At 36.6% G+C, this 14,675-nt stretch overlaps 1 protein-coding gene and 1 non-coding gene across 3 annotated transcripts in view; one reads left to right on the forward strand and one right to left on the reverse strand.

Annotated features, from left to right (window-relative positions):
• Positions 1 to 14,675, reverse strand: part of GSK3B (glycogen synthase kinase 3 beta) — a 221,121-nt gene that overhangs the window by 113,046 nt on the left and 93,400 nt on the right. The gene's annotated exons all lie outside the window — the stretch shown is intronic.
• On the forward strand, positions 12,996 to 13,102 carry LOC150021606 (U6 spliceosomal RNA). Its single transcript, XR_016513498.1, has one exon. It is a non-coding gene; the product is annotated as a U6 spliceosomal RNA (small nuclear RNA).

A 14,675-nucleotide genomic window follows, 5' to 3' on the forward strand; every position in this document is an offset into this window, starting at 1 on the left:
TTGAGTATGAAAAGTTACTAAAGGAGAGAGAAAGAAAACTGAAAATGAAAGGAAAAGAATGGCTCTGAGCAGCAGAAAAAGTTACTGCTATTGGTTTGGAAACTGAAAGGGGGGGAATGATAACTATTAAGCTCCTTACTCATGTGACTACTGACATGGCAGTAGAGTTCACTGGCCAAGGAAGATGTTTTGGAAGCAGGAAGGAATGAGTGGTTTGGGACACATTCAGTTTGAAATGACTGAGGGATAAGGAAGTAAAAAGGTCCAGAAAGCAATCTGGTATGTTAATCTTATCCCCCAGCAAGAAAGAGGTCTGGAAGGTTCTTAAAGCCACAGGAGTAGATAAAATTGCCTGTAAAATAAGAAAAGGAGTAGCCAGGTGTTCCAGCAGAAGAAAAATCTATAAAGGACTCTAAATAAAAAGAAACTAGAATGTGGGAGGTGTTAGGAATAATCACCCTGTATAGCACTAGAATACAATCCAACTAAAATCTCAGGCTGCTATAGAGAATACACCTATATCCTATAACTAGGGTTTCCACACAAATAGAAGACTGGTTGGTCACTTTTTGAAATGCTCTTTCCAATTGCCTTCTAGGACAATAAATTCTCTTGGTTTTCCGCCTTCCTCCCTGGCCAAATTCATAGTTTATTTTCCTAGTTCTTCCTAATCTCCCAATTTTATATTCCCAGTCCAGATCTCTCCTATTTACTTCAGAATCTTTTAGCCAACTGCCTACTAACAATTTTCCTACATCCAGTATATATCTCAACTTGAAATGTCATGAGCAAAATTTCTGATCTTCTTTAAACCTGCTCCATCTAAAGTCTTCTCTGTCTCAACTACTGACAATTATTCCAGTTGTACAGGCCAAAATATTTGAAATCTTGATTCCTCTATCTCTCTGACTTCACATTCAATCTGTCAAGAAATCCTGTTGGCTCCACCTTCAAAGTATATCCAATATTCCATTAATTTGCACTCTTGGGAATTTATCCCATAGAAATAAGAAATTTATGTTCACACAAAAACCTGTAGATGAATGTTCATAGCAACTTTAATTCAGAATAGCTACCAGATGTCTTTCAATGGGTGAATGGATAAACTGTGGCACAGCAGTCCCCTGCCTTGTCTGTAGGGGATACAATCCAACACTACCAGAGGATGCCTAAAACCGAGGATAATACTGAACCCTATATATACTATGCTTTTTCCTATACCTACCTACCTACCTCTGATAATGTTTAATTTATAAATTAGGCACAATAACATATTAATAATAACTAATTATAAAATAAAACAATTATAACAATACGCTATGTGCTCCACCACCTGCCACTTTCTCTCTCTCGCTGACAACTGGCCTGATAACCTAGACTAAATAACTAATGTGGATATGCTTGACAAAGGCAGGACTGAGCAGGACAGTCCACAAGGGATTTCACTACAACACTCAAGTTAATTTAAAACTTATGAATTGTTTCCTTCTGGAGTTTTCCATTTAATATTTTCAAACCATGGTTAAGTACAGGTAACTGAACTCATGGAAAGTGAAACTAAATACACAAACACAAACACACAAAGGAGTACGTATAAGTATCTCTGGGGAAATCTGAATAAGACTGGTGAATCGCAGTAATGTGACATCCTCATTATGATACTGTACTACAGTTTCGTACGATTACACGTGTATCTACAATTATCTCAATATAAAGAACTGTGTGTGTGTGTGTGCGCGTGCACATGCGTCTGTGTGTCTCCAGGATCTCATCATTTCTTACCACCTCCCAATTGCAAATCTTTTGCCTAAAGACTAACGTCCTAAATGGTCTCTTGGCTTTCCCCTGCTCACCTTTTATCCTATTCCCAACAAAGCAGACAGAGTGATCTTACGTTTTTAAGTGTAAGATCATGAAGTTCCTTTGCTTAAAACATCCAGTGACTCCCCACTTTGAATGAAGTTAAGAAGGTGTCTACCAATTGCTCTACCTGCCACCAACCCCCAATCTCCTTCCTCAGCTCACCTCTTTACTTGCTGTTATCACTGATCCTTTACCATACTAACTATCCAGCTGTTCCTCTACTTCAGGCACCCCTGTCAGGGTCGCTGCATTTGCTATTCCCTCCATCTGGAACCATCTTCTCCTAAATATCTGAATATCTAGTCCCCATCACTTACATCAGGTGTTTCCTCAAATGCCACACTGTCACACCTCAACACTCACTTCCAGCATTCCTTCTCCTCCCTTTCATTTTGCCCTACAGAGCAACAAATCACCGAACACATCGTCTCAATTTTCCATGTTTATTCATTATAGTCCATCTCTCCCCATTAAAATAAGCTTTAAAATGGCATAGATTTTACTCTGTTTTGTCCATTACTATATCCCCAGAACAAGGCCCAGTCCATAAGAAGTAGTCAATAATCAACTTTTGAATGAATATTTGGACTGATGACATATTACCCCTACTGACAAAAAAGATACATTACAATGATGCATTTCATTGTAAGAAGTATCACTACCAGTCAGAAAAATAAAGGGGGAACTAGAGACCAGGTCCTAAATCATGAAGCCCCCACCTCTCTCAATACTCATAAGACTATTTTCCCATTCAAGTGAATCAAGCCATGCATGAGGCACTACTTTCATTCAAATCTCTCTCTAACCAATCATTGAAGATTAAGAACTGGTCAAGGGCCCTATATTCACAGGGCAATGATGCAGACCTGAAAACACCACACTTCAGTCAGGCTCTCACAGCCCACCAAAAAGTGTGCACATACACAAAAGCCTTCATCTCTTCTTCACTGTCAGTACATTAAAACAGTGATAAGAAAACTAAAATCTCCCTCTAATTCCTCCAAACCCAAGGTGATTTTGCTTAAAACAAAAAAGCAAATCTTTGCCTTCAGTCGACATCTTAATGTGTTATTTAGTATCTCTAAATTCTTTCACTGACATATACACTTTAAGTATGTCAATGACTTAGGATCCTCTGGGATAACTGTAAACATACCAACATCTGAATCATAGAGGTGCCAGAAGAAGAGGAAGAGCAAGAAATGGAAAACTTACTTAAAAAAATAATGAAGGAAAACTTCCCTAATTTGGTGAAGGTAATAGACATACAGGTCCAAGAAGCACAGAGAGTCCCAAACAAGCGAGACCCAAAGAGGACCACACCAAGACACATCACAATGAAAATGCCATTAGAAGATGGAGGCCTAAACTGACACGTTCCGTCTCCCTCCACAACTAAGAAGGACTACAACTACCACAAAACCAGAAATAACCAGAAGTTCCAGAAAATAAAGCTACATGGAAGTCCAACATATGAAGTTATAAAAAAGTGGTGCTCGTACAAATGGGTAGAAGGGGCAAAACCAGGGTGGAGAGGTCATGCTGTGCTGGCAGCGGCAGGACTACGGTGAGCACAGACAGCTGTTATTTAAGGGGAGGTGAGAAGCGCCTGGGGAGCATCCCCGGCTGCAGACCAAACCCGTCAGCTCACAATTCCAGTGCCGGGGAAGGCAGACCCACGTTGCTTTGGACTGTGAGGCTCAGGGGGTGGGGACAGAGGAGGAGGCTCCTGGTCTCTCAGCGGAGAGTGAACGGCAGGAACCCATCTTGGACCCCCGTCCCCACACAAAATGCCAAAGTGTGGTGAGAAGGGTTGCCCGATTGTGACGAGTGCATGGGACTCTGCCCCTGGTAGCACAGGATGTGTGACAGCCCCACCCAGGAAGCAAAGGTAAACACAAAACTGTCAGGATGGCAGGGATCATGATAGAGATCCCAGTGACGCAGCTGACCAAACAGCAAATATCTAATCTAAGAGCTCAGCAGACAGAAAATCTTTCTGAGGCATAGTTCAGAGCTTTGGTTATACAAATGCTTACAGACCTAACAGCAGATCTTAAACAAGATGGGGAAGGAATGAAGGCTAGCCCTGCTGAAATGAATAAAAACACATATGAAAGTGGTGGTAAGGGAAAGAAAACCAGGGATCAAATCAACAAATCAGAAGATAGGGAAGGAACAAACAGTCAGCCAGTGCAGAAAGATGAAACGAAAAGTGAGGAAAATGAAGAAAGCCTCAGAAACCTATGGGACAGCTGTAAGTGGGCCAACATCTGAATCATAGGGCTGCCAGAAGGTGAAGAATAAGAAGAACTAGAAATTGAAAAATTATGTAAAAAAATAATGAGGCAGAACTTCCCTAACTTGGGGAAGGAAATACTTACAGGTCCAGGAAGCACAGAGAATTCCAAAACAACTGGACCCAGGGAGAACCACACCAAGACACATTATAATCAAAATGTCAAAAATTAAGGATAAAGAGAGAATCTTAAAAGCAGCAAGAGAGAAGAATAGAATTACATACAAAGGCGTCCCAATAAGACTATCAGCTGATTTCTGAAAAGAAACTCTGCAGGCAAGAAGGGACTGGCAAGAAATATTCAAAGTAATGAAAAGCAAAAACCTACAACCACGATTACTCTGTCCAGCAAAGTTCTCATTCAGAATAGAAGAGCAAAGAAAGTGCTTCCAGAAAAAAGTAAAACTGAAATAGTTCATCAGATCCAAACCACTCTTATATGAAATGTTAAACGGTCTTGTTTAGGAGAAAGAGGATCAAAACTATGAACATTAAAATAAAAACTGTATCACAACAACCAACAACAGAAGCTAGGGAATCGAAACAAAGTAGGCAACGAGAGTGGGAAAAGAATTATAGGCTTGCGGTACATTTTGGGGGGAGGTCAGCAGGGAGGGGGCAGGAGGGGAAGAAAGGGAGATGGTACAGGAATTAGGAAGCATAGTAGGAGGGAGTGGAGTATATAGGAAAATGTTGAGAAGAACTATATGCACAACCAATGGGTATGGACTAAGCGGGAAGCAACTGGAGGGAAGGGAGTCACTGTGTGGAGGGGAACAAAGGGAAAAGAAATTGGGACAACTGTAACAGCATAATCAATAAAGCATATTTAAAAAAAAGAAAAGAAAATGCCAAAGCAAAAGATAAAGACAGAATCTTAAAAGCAGCAAGAGGAAAGCAGAGTTACCTACAAAGGGGTGCCTATAAGACTATCAGCTGATTTCTCAAAAGAAACTTTGCAGGCAAGGAGGGACTGGCAAGAAGTATTCAAAGTGATGAAAAGCAAGGACCGACAACCAGGATTACTCTATCCAGCAAAGCTATCATTTAGAATGGAAGGGCAGATAAAACGCTTCCCAGACAAGGTAAAGCTAAAGGAGTTCATCATCACCAAGCCCTTATTATATGAAATGTTAAAGGGACTTATTTGAGAAAAAGTAGATCAGAACTATGGACATTAAAATGACAACAAACTCAAACTATCAACAACTGAGTCTAAAAAATAAAAGCAAAGGCAAACTAAGCTAACAACCAGACCAGGAACAGAATCATAGGTATGGGGATCATTTGGAGGGTTATCAGCTGGGAGGGGGAAGGGGGAGTAAATGGGGAAATGGTGCAGGAATTAAGAAGCATAATTGGTTGGTACAATATAGACAGGGGGAATTTAAGAATAGTATAGGAAAGGGTGAAGCCGAAGAACTTATATGCACAACCCATGGACATGAACTAAGAGGGGTGAGATTGCTGGAGGGGAAGGGGGTACTGGACAGAGGGGAGCAAAGAGGAAAAAAACTGGGACAACTGTAACAACATAATCAATAAATTATACTTAACCAAAATGAGGACTTCTAGTAAATACACCTGTCCATCAAGATGAATGGAAGAAAGTGAACATGTTCAAGACCCCTATGTGATTAAGCCCGAGTAACAAAAAATAAGGATAAAAGTGTAGAGAACTCATACTTCCATATGTCATATCTTCCTACAAAGCTAAAATAATCAAGTCAATGTAGACTGGCTGACACATAAACATGTAGGTCAATGGAACAGAACTATAGTCCCAAAACACTTGCATTTACAGACACTAGATTTTTGGTGAGGGTAAAAAAACAATTAAGAATAATGTTTTCAACCAACAGAGCTTGGGCATATGGATATCTACCTGCAAAAGACCCTTGGACCCTTTACACCAGACAAATTAATGCCAAAGGGATCATAGACCTAAATGAAAAAGCTTAAACTAAAAATCTCTTGAAAGAAATCGTAAGAGTAAATATTACCATAGGTTAGAAAACGATTTTAAAATATAACATCAACAGAACAAACAACAAAAGAAAAACAGATAAATTTGACTTCATCAAAACAAAAAACATTTGTGCTTCACAGGGTACTATCAACAAAGTATAAAGACAACCCCCAGACTAGAGAAAACTTGATATATGATACATCTGATAAGGGATTTGTAGCCAGAACAAATAACTCTATTCAACAATAAAAAGACAAATCAATTTAAAAATAATCAAAGCAATAACTTCTGGATTCACAGCAAGCAAAGAGCTGGAGAAACTGAAAATCAGTAACTGTTCTTAAAACTTCCTGTAAAGGATGGAGGTGCAGTGTGAACAAGTCTAAAGTTAAAAACTCTGGCTGGGGCCTCACACTTTTCTCAATTTCACCTCCAGGAGCTCTACTAGATTCTCACAGTGAAGATGTAAAAAAATCTGCTGGAAGCTGGATGAGGGAATAAGTAGCTATTTTAAAATAGGCCCAGATCATTCTGTTCTTCATGAGACCTGCCCTCAAGGAAACCAACTCTACCAGAACTAACTGAACTGATGGAAAGGAAATACCCAACTCTAGCCTTCTCTAGACTTCCAAATGGGGGGAGGGAAAAACCCAATTCCAACCTCATCTAGCTTGGCATTTGGAAGAAGGGAACTATAAAACTCCAGCCCCCTTTAGCCTTTGTCTCACCTACTGAAAGGTTGGGGCGAGAACAAAAAAAAAAAAATGAAAAGCACTTATAAAAAGTCAAGCCCAGACTGACCAGACTGAGACCTAATTTTAAAACTATACAACACCTCCCCTCCTGCCGTACCTTACCACCACATAAATAGGACTTCTCTATAAAAACACAGAAATAAAATAGAAAGAAATGCATGTCTCAGACTTTAAAAAGAAGTCTCTCAGGAAACCTAAAGACAACAGGAGAGACATAATAAAAAGACACCAGAGAAATTTTAGCTTCTGACACCTCTACAGGCAAACAATAAAAACTTTACATCCTACCACATAAACAATACACCTCACACTAAAGACCTATTAAAGTAAATTTTACTCAGTATATATCATGTCCAGCTTTCAATAAAAAATTACAATACTAAAAGACAAAAATCAGAGCATGCATGCACAGACCAGTCAGCAGAACCACTCAAAGATAGCAGAGATGTTGGAATTACCAAACCAGGAATTTAAAACAACTATGATTATTATTCTAAGGGCTCTAATTGAAAAATTGTAACACAATAATAGATGGGTAGCGTAGGCAGAGAGAGATGGAAACTCTAAGAAACATTCAAAAGGAAATGCTAGAAATCAAGAACACTGTAACACAACTTAACAATGTCTTCATGAACTCATCAATACACTGGAGAGGGCCAAGGAAAGACTCAGCAAGCTTGAAGGAGTATCAATAGAAACTTCTAAAACTAAGATGCATAGAGCAAAAAAAGAATGAAAAAGACACAACAGAATATCCTGGAAATGTGGGAAAATTGCAAAAGTTGTGACATGCATAATGGGATACCATAGGACAGGAGAAGAAAAACATGTAAAAAGTATTTCAAGCACTAATTGAGAAATTCTCAAAATTAATGCCAGACACCAAACCAAGATGCAGGAAGCTCAGAGAACATCAAAAAGGAAAATTACCTAAACTCTAACCCAAGCATATAATATTCAAACCACAAAAGATCAAAGATGAAAAGAAAATTTTGAAAGAAATATTGAAAGAAGTAGGGAGAAAGCTCAACTACAAACAAGCAAAGATGAGAATAACATCAAACTTCTTTTCAAAAGTCATGCAAGCAAGAAGAGAGTGAAGTAAAATATTTTATATACTTAAAGAAAAAAAGCCACCAATCTAGAATTCTGTATCCAGAAAAATTATCCATCAGATGTGAAAAAGAAAGACTTTCTGAGATAAATAAAAATCGAAAAAATTTGTCAACAGTGGACCTGCCGGCCAAGAAATGTTAAAATAAAAAATTCATCAGAATAAAGGAAAATGACATTGGTTTAAAAACCTCAGATCTATGTTTAAAAAAATCATTAGAGAAAGAATAATGAAAGCAATATATATTTTATTTTTTCTTATTCTGAATTAACAGATAAGTTTGTTCAAAATAATAATAGCAACAATGTATTCAGTGATTATGCCTGATGGCTTAGTGAAGTTAATGACAGCAATTTTATATGGAATGGAAAGGAATAATTGGAAATACTCTGTCATAAGGTATTTTCACTAAGTAGTATAGTGTTACTTGAAAATATACTTCAAAAAGTTGTAAATGTATATCTGTAGACTTACACAACAACCACTAAATGAAGTTTTTTTGAAAAAGAAGTATAATAGCCCCAACTAGCATGGCTCGGTTAAGTGAGCATTATCCAGCAAAGCGAAAGGTTGCCAGTTCAGTTCCCAGTTAGAGCAGATGCCTGGGTTGTGGGCCGTTCCCTTGTTGGGGTATGTGCGAGAGGCAACTGATCGATGTTTCTCTCACACATCGATGCTTTTCCTTTCTTCCCTCTCTTCCTCTCTCTCTAAAAATATATAAATAAAATCTTTAAAAAAAGTATAATAGATATGTTGAGAGAAGACAAAATAGAATCATATAAAATGTTCAATTAAAAAGAGAGAAGGAAGACAAAAGAAAAACAAAGAACAAGGGCAATGAATAGGAAACAGTATCAAATATAGTAAAACTATTATCTAATTATATCAATGATCTCTTTAAACAGCAATGGCTAAATATGCCATATAAGAGACAGAGACTGTCAGTAGATTTTTTTAAAGTTAAGCTTAAATAATGTTATATGTCAATTACATCTCAATCTGAAAACTAAAAATAATTTTAAAAAGAATTCAAAGAAGACCCAACTATACACGAATGGACAAAAGTAGGTTTATAGCCCTGACTGGTGTGGCTCAGTTGGTTGGGCATTGTCCGACAAAGTGAAAGGTCACTCACTGGTTTGATTCCCGGTCAGGGTACATGCCTGGGTTGCAGGTTCAACCTCTGGTCGCAGCATCTATGAGAGTCAACCGATTGATATTTCTCTCCCACATCAATGTTTCTCTCCCTCTCTTGTTACTCTCCCTCTCTTCTTCCTTCCCTCACCTCTCTCTAAAAAGAAATAAGTAAAATCTAAAAGAAAAGTATATTTATAATTGTTCATGTGGAAAAAGACATGCAAGTTGTGATTATTACAATAGCTTTATTAAATCAAAAGAATGTCATCACAACTGTAAACCTACTTTTGCCCAGCTCTGTATATTATCTACAAGAATCTCACTTTAAATTCAAAGACACAGATATATTTAAAGTAAAGGGAAGACACAACAAGAAAACCAAGGACCATCATCTTTGATGGATACTGATGCAATATCTTGAACAAAATACTATCAACCTAAACTGAACAACACATTAAAAGGATTATTTATCATAACCAAATTTTGTACCAGCAATGCAATAATTTATACCTGGAATGCAAGGATGGTCCTACATGATAAATCAATCAATAGACTGTACCACATTAGTAATATGAAGGATAAAATCAAATGGTCATCTCAACTAAAGCAGAAAGAGGATTTAACAAAATTCAACACTCCCTCATGATGAGTGCTCAACAAACTAGGAACAGAAGGAAACTGCCCCAATATATTGATAAAAGTTCCATATGAAAAGACCAAAATTATTATCATACTCAATGGCAAAACACTGAAAATTTTCCCTTTAAGATCAGGAACAAGACAAAAATGCCCATTCTTGCCACTACTACTCAGCATAGTACTTAAAACTCTAGCCAGAGCAATTAGATAAGAAAAATAAGTAATAAAAGCCATCCAAATTGGAAAACAATTAGAAGTATCTCTGTTCAGAGATGAGATGATCTTATATGTAGAAAACCCTATATAATTATTCAAAAAACTCTTTTAGAACTAAAACAATTTCAGCAAAGTTTTAGGATGCAAAATGAATACTTAAAAATCAACTGTAATACTATACACTCACAATGACCAATCAAAGAGAAAGCAATCTCATTTACTATGGCATCAAAAAGTATAAAATACTTAGGAAGAAGCCTAACCAAGTAGGTAAAAGGACTTGCACACTCAAAAATATAAAACACTACCAAAAAAAATCAAAGAAGATAGAAATAAGTGGAAATACATCACATGTTCATAGATTGGACGATTTGCTATCATTAAAACGTACATACTACCCAAAGCCATCTACAGATCCAATGCAATCCCTAGCAAACTCCCATGGTATTTTTTGCAGTAACAAAAAAACAAAATCCTAAAATTTATATACGATCTCAGGAAATTCTAAATAGTCAAAATAATGTTTAGACAGGAAGAAAATCTAAAATAAATAATGTAAGCTTATATGGTGGAAAACTGAGAAACACATTAGATCTAAAGTAGTAAGTAAACAAATAAAAATTATAGATTAAATTGAAAACAGAAAATCAATAGAAAAAAAATAAATCAAAATCAAAAGCTAGTTCTTTGAAAAGATCAATAAAACTGATAAACTTCCATCCTGAGTGGTGAGGCTCAGTTGGTTGGGCATCATCCTGCAAAGCAAAAGGTCACTGGTTTGATGCTTGAGTTGCCAGTTTAGTCCCTGGTTTCCACCTTGTTGGGGCACATACGAGAGGCAACTACTCAATGCTTCTTTCTCACATTGATGTTTCTCTCCTTCTCTTCTTCCCTCCCTTCCCCTGTCTCAAAAAATAAATAAATAAAATCTTTTTAAAAAATGATAAATATCTAGCCAGTTTAACCTAAAGAAAAGACAAATTACCACTTCAATGTCTTGGCAACTGTAAATAATGCTGCAATGAGCATAGGGGTGCTTATGTTCTTTTGATTAAGTGTTTTCGGTTCCATCAGTAGATGAGTAGATACAACAACGATGGGACATTTACCCAATGAAATACTACTCAGCCATAAAAAAGAAAAACATTTTATCCTTTGTGACAGTATGGATGGACCTGGAGAACATTATGCTAAGTGAAATAAGCCAGTCAGAGAGAGACAAACACCATATGATGTCACTCATATGCGGAATCTAATGAACAAACTGAACTAACAAGCACAATAGAGACAGACTCAGAGAGAGAGAGCAGGCTGACAGCCAAGGGGCAGGAGGGATTGAGCAAAAAGGAAAAAGAACTCATGGACACGGACAACAGTGGGGTGATTGTGGGGGGAGAGGGGAATACAGGGGCTAAATAGTAATGGGAAAAAATAAGTTAAAAAAAGACACAAATTACTAATATAAAAAAATAAAGGAGGGGACATCATCACAGACCTCATAGACATTAAAAGATTAATAAACAATATTAACAAGGAACTCTGTACCCACAAATCTGACATCCTAGATTAAATGGACAAATTCCTTGAAAGACACAATCTATCAGAACATATGCAAGGAGAAATAGATAATCTGAATAGGCCTATATCTATTTTAAATAATTGCATTAATAATTAATCATTTTCCAAAACAGAAAGCACCATACCCAGTTGGGTTCACAGGTGAACTCCACCAAACACTTAAGGAAGAAATGGTATCAATTCTCTAGTCTTTTTCAAGGCCACAGAAGCAGAGGGACTATTTTCTTACTCATTCCATGAGGCCAGCATTACCCTAATACCAAAACCAGACAATGACGTTACAAGAAAGAAAATCTACAGACCAATACATCTTGTGAACATAGATGCAAAAATCCTTATCACAGTATTAAGAAACTGAATCCAGTAATGTATAAAAAAAATTATACACAATGACCAAGGGGGATTTGTTCCACCTATGCCAGGCTGGTTCAACATTAAAAATCAATTAAGATAATCCATCACATCAATACTCTAAAGAAGAAAATTATTGGCTCACATCGATAGATGTAGAAGAAGTATTTAACAAAATTCAAATCCACTCATGATAAAAATGTGTTGAACTAGGAATAGAGGGATACATCCTCAACTTGTTAAAGCTAACATTAAATTTAACAGGGAGAAACTAGATGTTCTCCTGCTAAGATCAGGAACAAAGCAAGAAAAACTCTTCTCGCCACTCCTATTCAACATTGTATTGGATGCAATAAGACAAAAAATTTAGAAGGGAACTAAAAGGTATACAGATTTAGAAAGAAGAAAAAAACAATCTTTGTTCACAGATGACACAATTGTCTGTAAAAAATCTCTAGGAATCAACAACAAAAATAAAAGAACACTCTGAAACAAATAAGCAATTACAGCAAGGTTGCAGGATAAAAAATAAAGGTACAAAAGTCAAATGTTTTCTTATACACCCACAATGAACAACTGGAATTTGAATTAAAAACAACACAATTTACATCAGCATTCCCCAAAGTAAATACTTAGGTATAAATCAAACAAAATATGTACAAGATTTACATGAGGAAAACAATAAAACTAAGGAAATAACTCAAAGATCTAAATAAGTAGAAACATATTTCACATACATGGACAGGAAGACTCAATATTGTCAAGATGCCAACTAGTTCTTCCTAACATGATTTATAGATTCAAAGCAATCAAAACCCCAGCAAGTTATTTTATGGATATAACCTAGTCAACACAATATTGAAGAACAGAGAAAGGACTGACACTAACTTTAAGACTTACTATAAAGCAACAATAAAAGAAGACAATATGATATTGGAGAAAAAACAAACAGATGACTAGAACAGGAAAGAGAGCCCAGAAATAGCCACCAAATATAACCAACTGAACTTTGACAAAGAAACAAAGGCACTGCAATGGAGAAAGGATGATCTTTTCAACAAACAGTCCTTCCTGGTGCCTGTCTTGGCAGCACATAAACTAAAACTGGAAGGATACAAAGAAGATGAGCATGGCCTCTGTGCAAGAATAACATGCAAATCTGTCAAGCATTTCATATTGGAAAAAAAATAATAATAGTGCTGGAAAAACTGGAGAGCCACAATCAAATAAATGAATCTAAACACATCAAAAATTAACCCAAAATGGATCACAGACCTAAAAGTAAACGGCAAAACTACAAGACAGCTAGGAGATAACAGGAGAAAATCTAGGTGTTCTTGGGTTTGGCAGTGACTTTTAAGATTTAACACCAAAAGCACAATCCATGAAAAAATAAATTAAGTTGGACTTTTCATTAAAATTTAAAACATCTGCTGTAAGACACTGTAAGGAAAAGACAAGTCACAGAATGGGAGAAAATCTCCATAAAACACATATCTGATAAAGTACCATTATCCAAAATATACACAGAACTCTTAAAACTCAACAGTATAAAAAGAACAACCATTAAAAACGGGCAAAAGACTTGAAAAGCTATCTCTCCAAAGAAGACAGACAGATGGCAAATAAGCACAAGAAAATACGCTCAACAGCATGTATCATAAGAAAAATGCAAATTAAAACAACAAGAAGATACTACACTCCTAACAGAAGGGCTAAAATCCCAAACACTGACAACAACAGGTGGGAATACAAAATTATTTTGAACAGCCACTTTGGAAGATAGTTTGGCAGCTTCCTGCAGAATTAAACATATAATCTTATAAAAGTATAACACTTTAATGATGGATACATGTCATTATATGTTTGTCAAAACCTGCATACTATACAATGCAAATTTCAAACCATAAGACTATTGGCTGTAATTACTAATAATGTATCAATATTAGCTTGATTTGACAACTTTACATTGATATTAGTAACAGGAAAAAGTGAAGAGGAGGGGAATATATGAGGGGGAACCCCATATATTATCTTCTGCAAAGTGGGCCCCTTGTAGGACAGGCTTCTCCCGCTAGGTGAGTGTTCTAGGAACCCATCTGTATCAGTGTACCAGCTGGCATTGTTGTGAGAGGCTGCACTCAGCTTCGGTGAAATTTTTTTGAAGACTCTTTCAATACCTTTGCCCATTTCATGGTGGGTGATTTATGAGTGCACCTGCCCACATCGAGATGCATATTCAGCAGTTTTTGACCAAAAACATTACCTCCATGCCCCACCCTCCCTATTCGCCCAATCTTGCTGAGTGACTTTTTTTTGTTTCTCTGGTGAAAAAAGTTCTCAAAGGGAAATGTTTTGCCGATATGGAAGAGGTGAAACAAAAACAGCAAAAGCGCTAAAAGACATTAAAGTTGACGAGTTCAAAATCTGTTTTGAGCAGTGATCTCGACAGGTGTATTGCATCAAATGGAAAGTACTTTAAAGGTGATCGATGTTTATATGTGTAAGAATAAATACACAATTTTTTAACAAATAATTCTTGGTCTTTGGGTCCCCCACTCATGTATGGGAACACTGTACTTTCCACTCATTTTTCTGTAAAACTAAAACTGCTCAAAAACGAAAGTCTATTAATTAAAAAGGAGAAACTTTTTAATTAGAAAAAACTTTAGTGGGCAAAGGACTTCAACAGAAATTTCTCCAAAAAAAAACAAAAAAACAAAACCCAACAACACACATACACACACACACACA

The sequence above is a fragment of the Furipterus horrens genome, unplaced genomic scaffold, assembly GCF_987537825.1.
Source record: "Furipterus horrens unplaced genomic scaffold, mFurHor1.1.pri manual_scaffold_1, whole genome shotgun sequence".
In the NCBI taxonomy this organism is placed as follows: Eukaryota; Metazoa; Chordata; class Mammalia; order Chiroptera; family Furipteridae; genus Furipterus; species Furipterus horrens.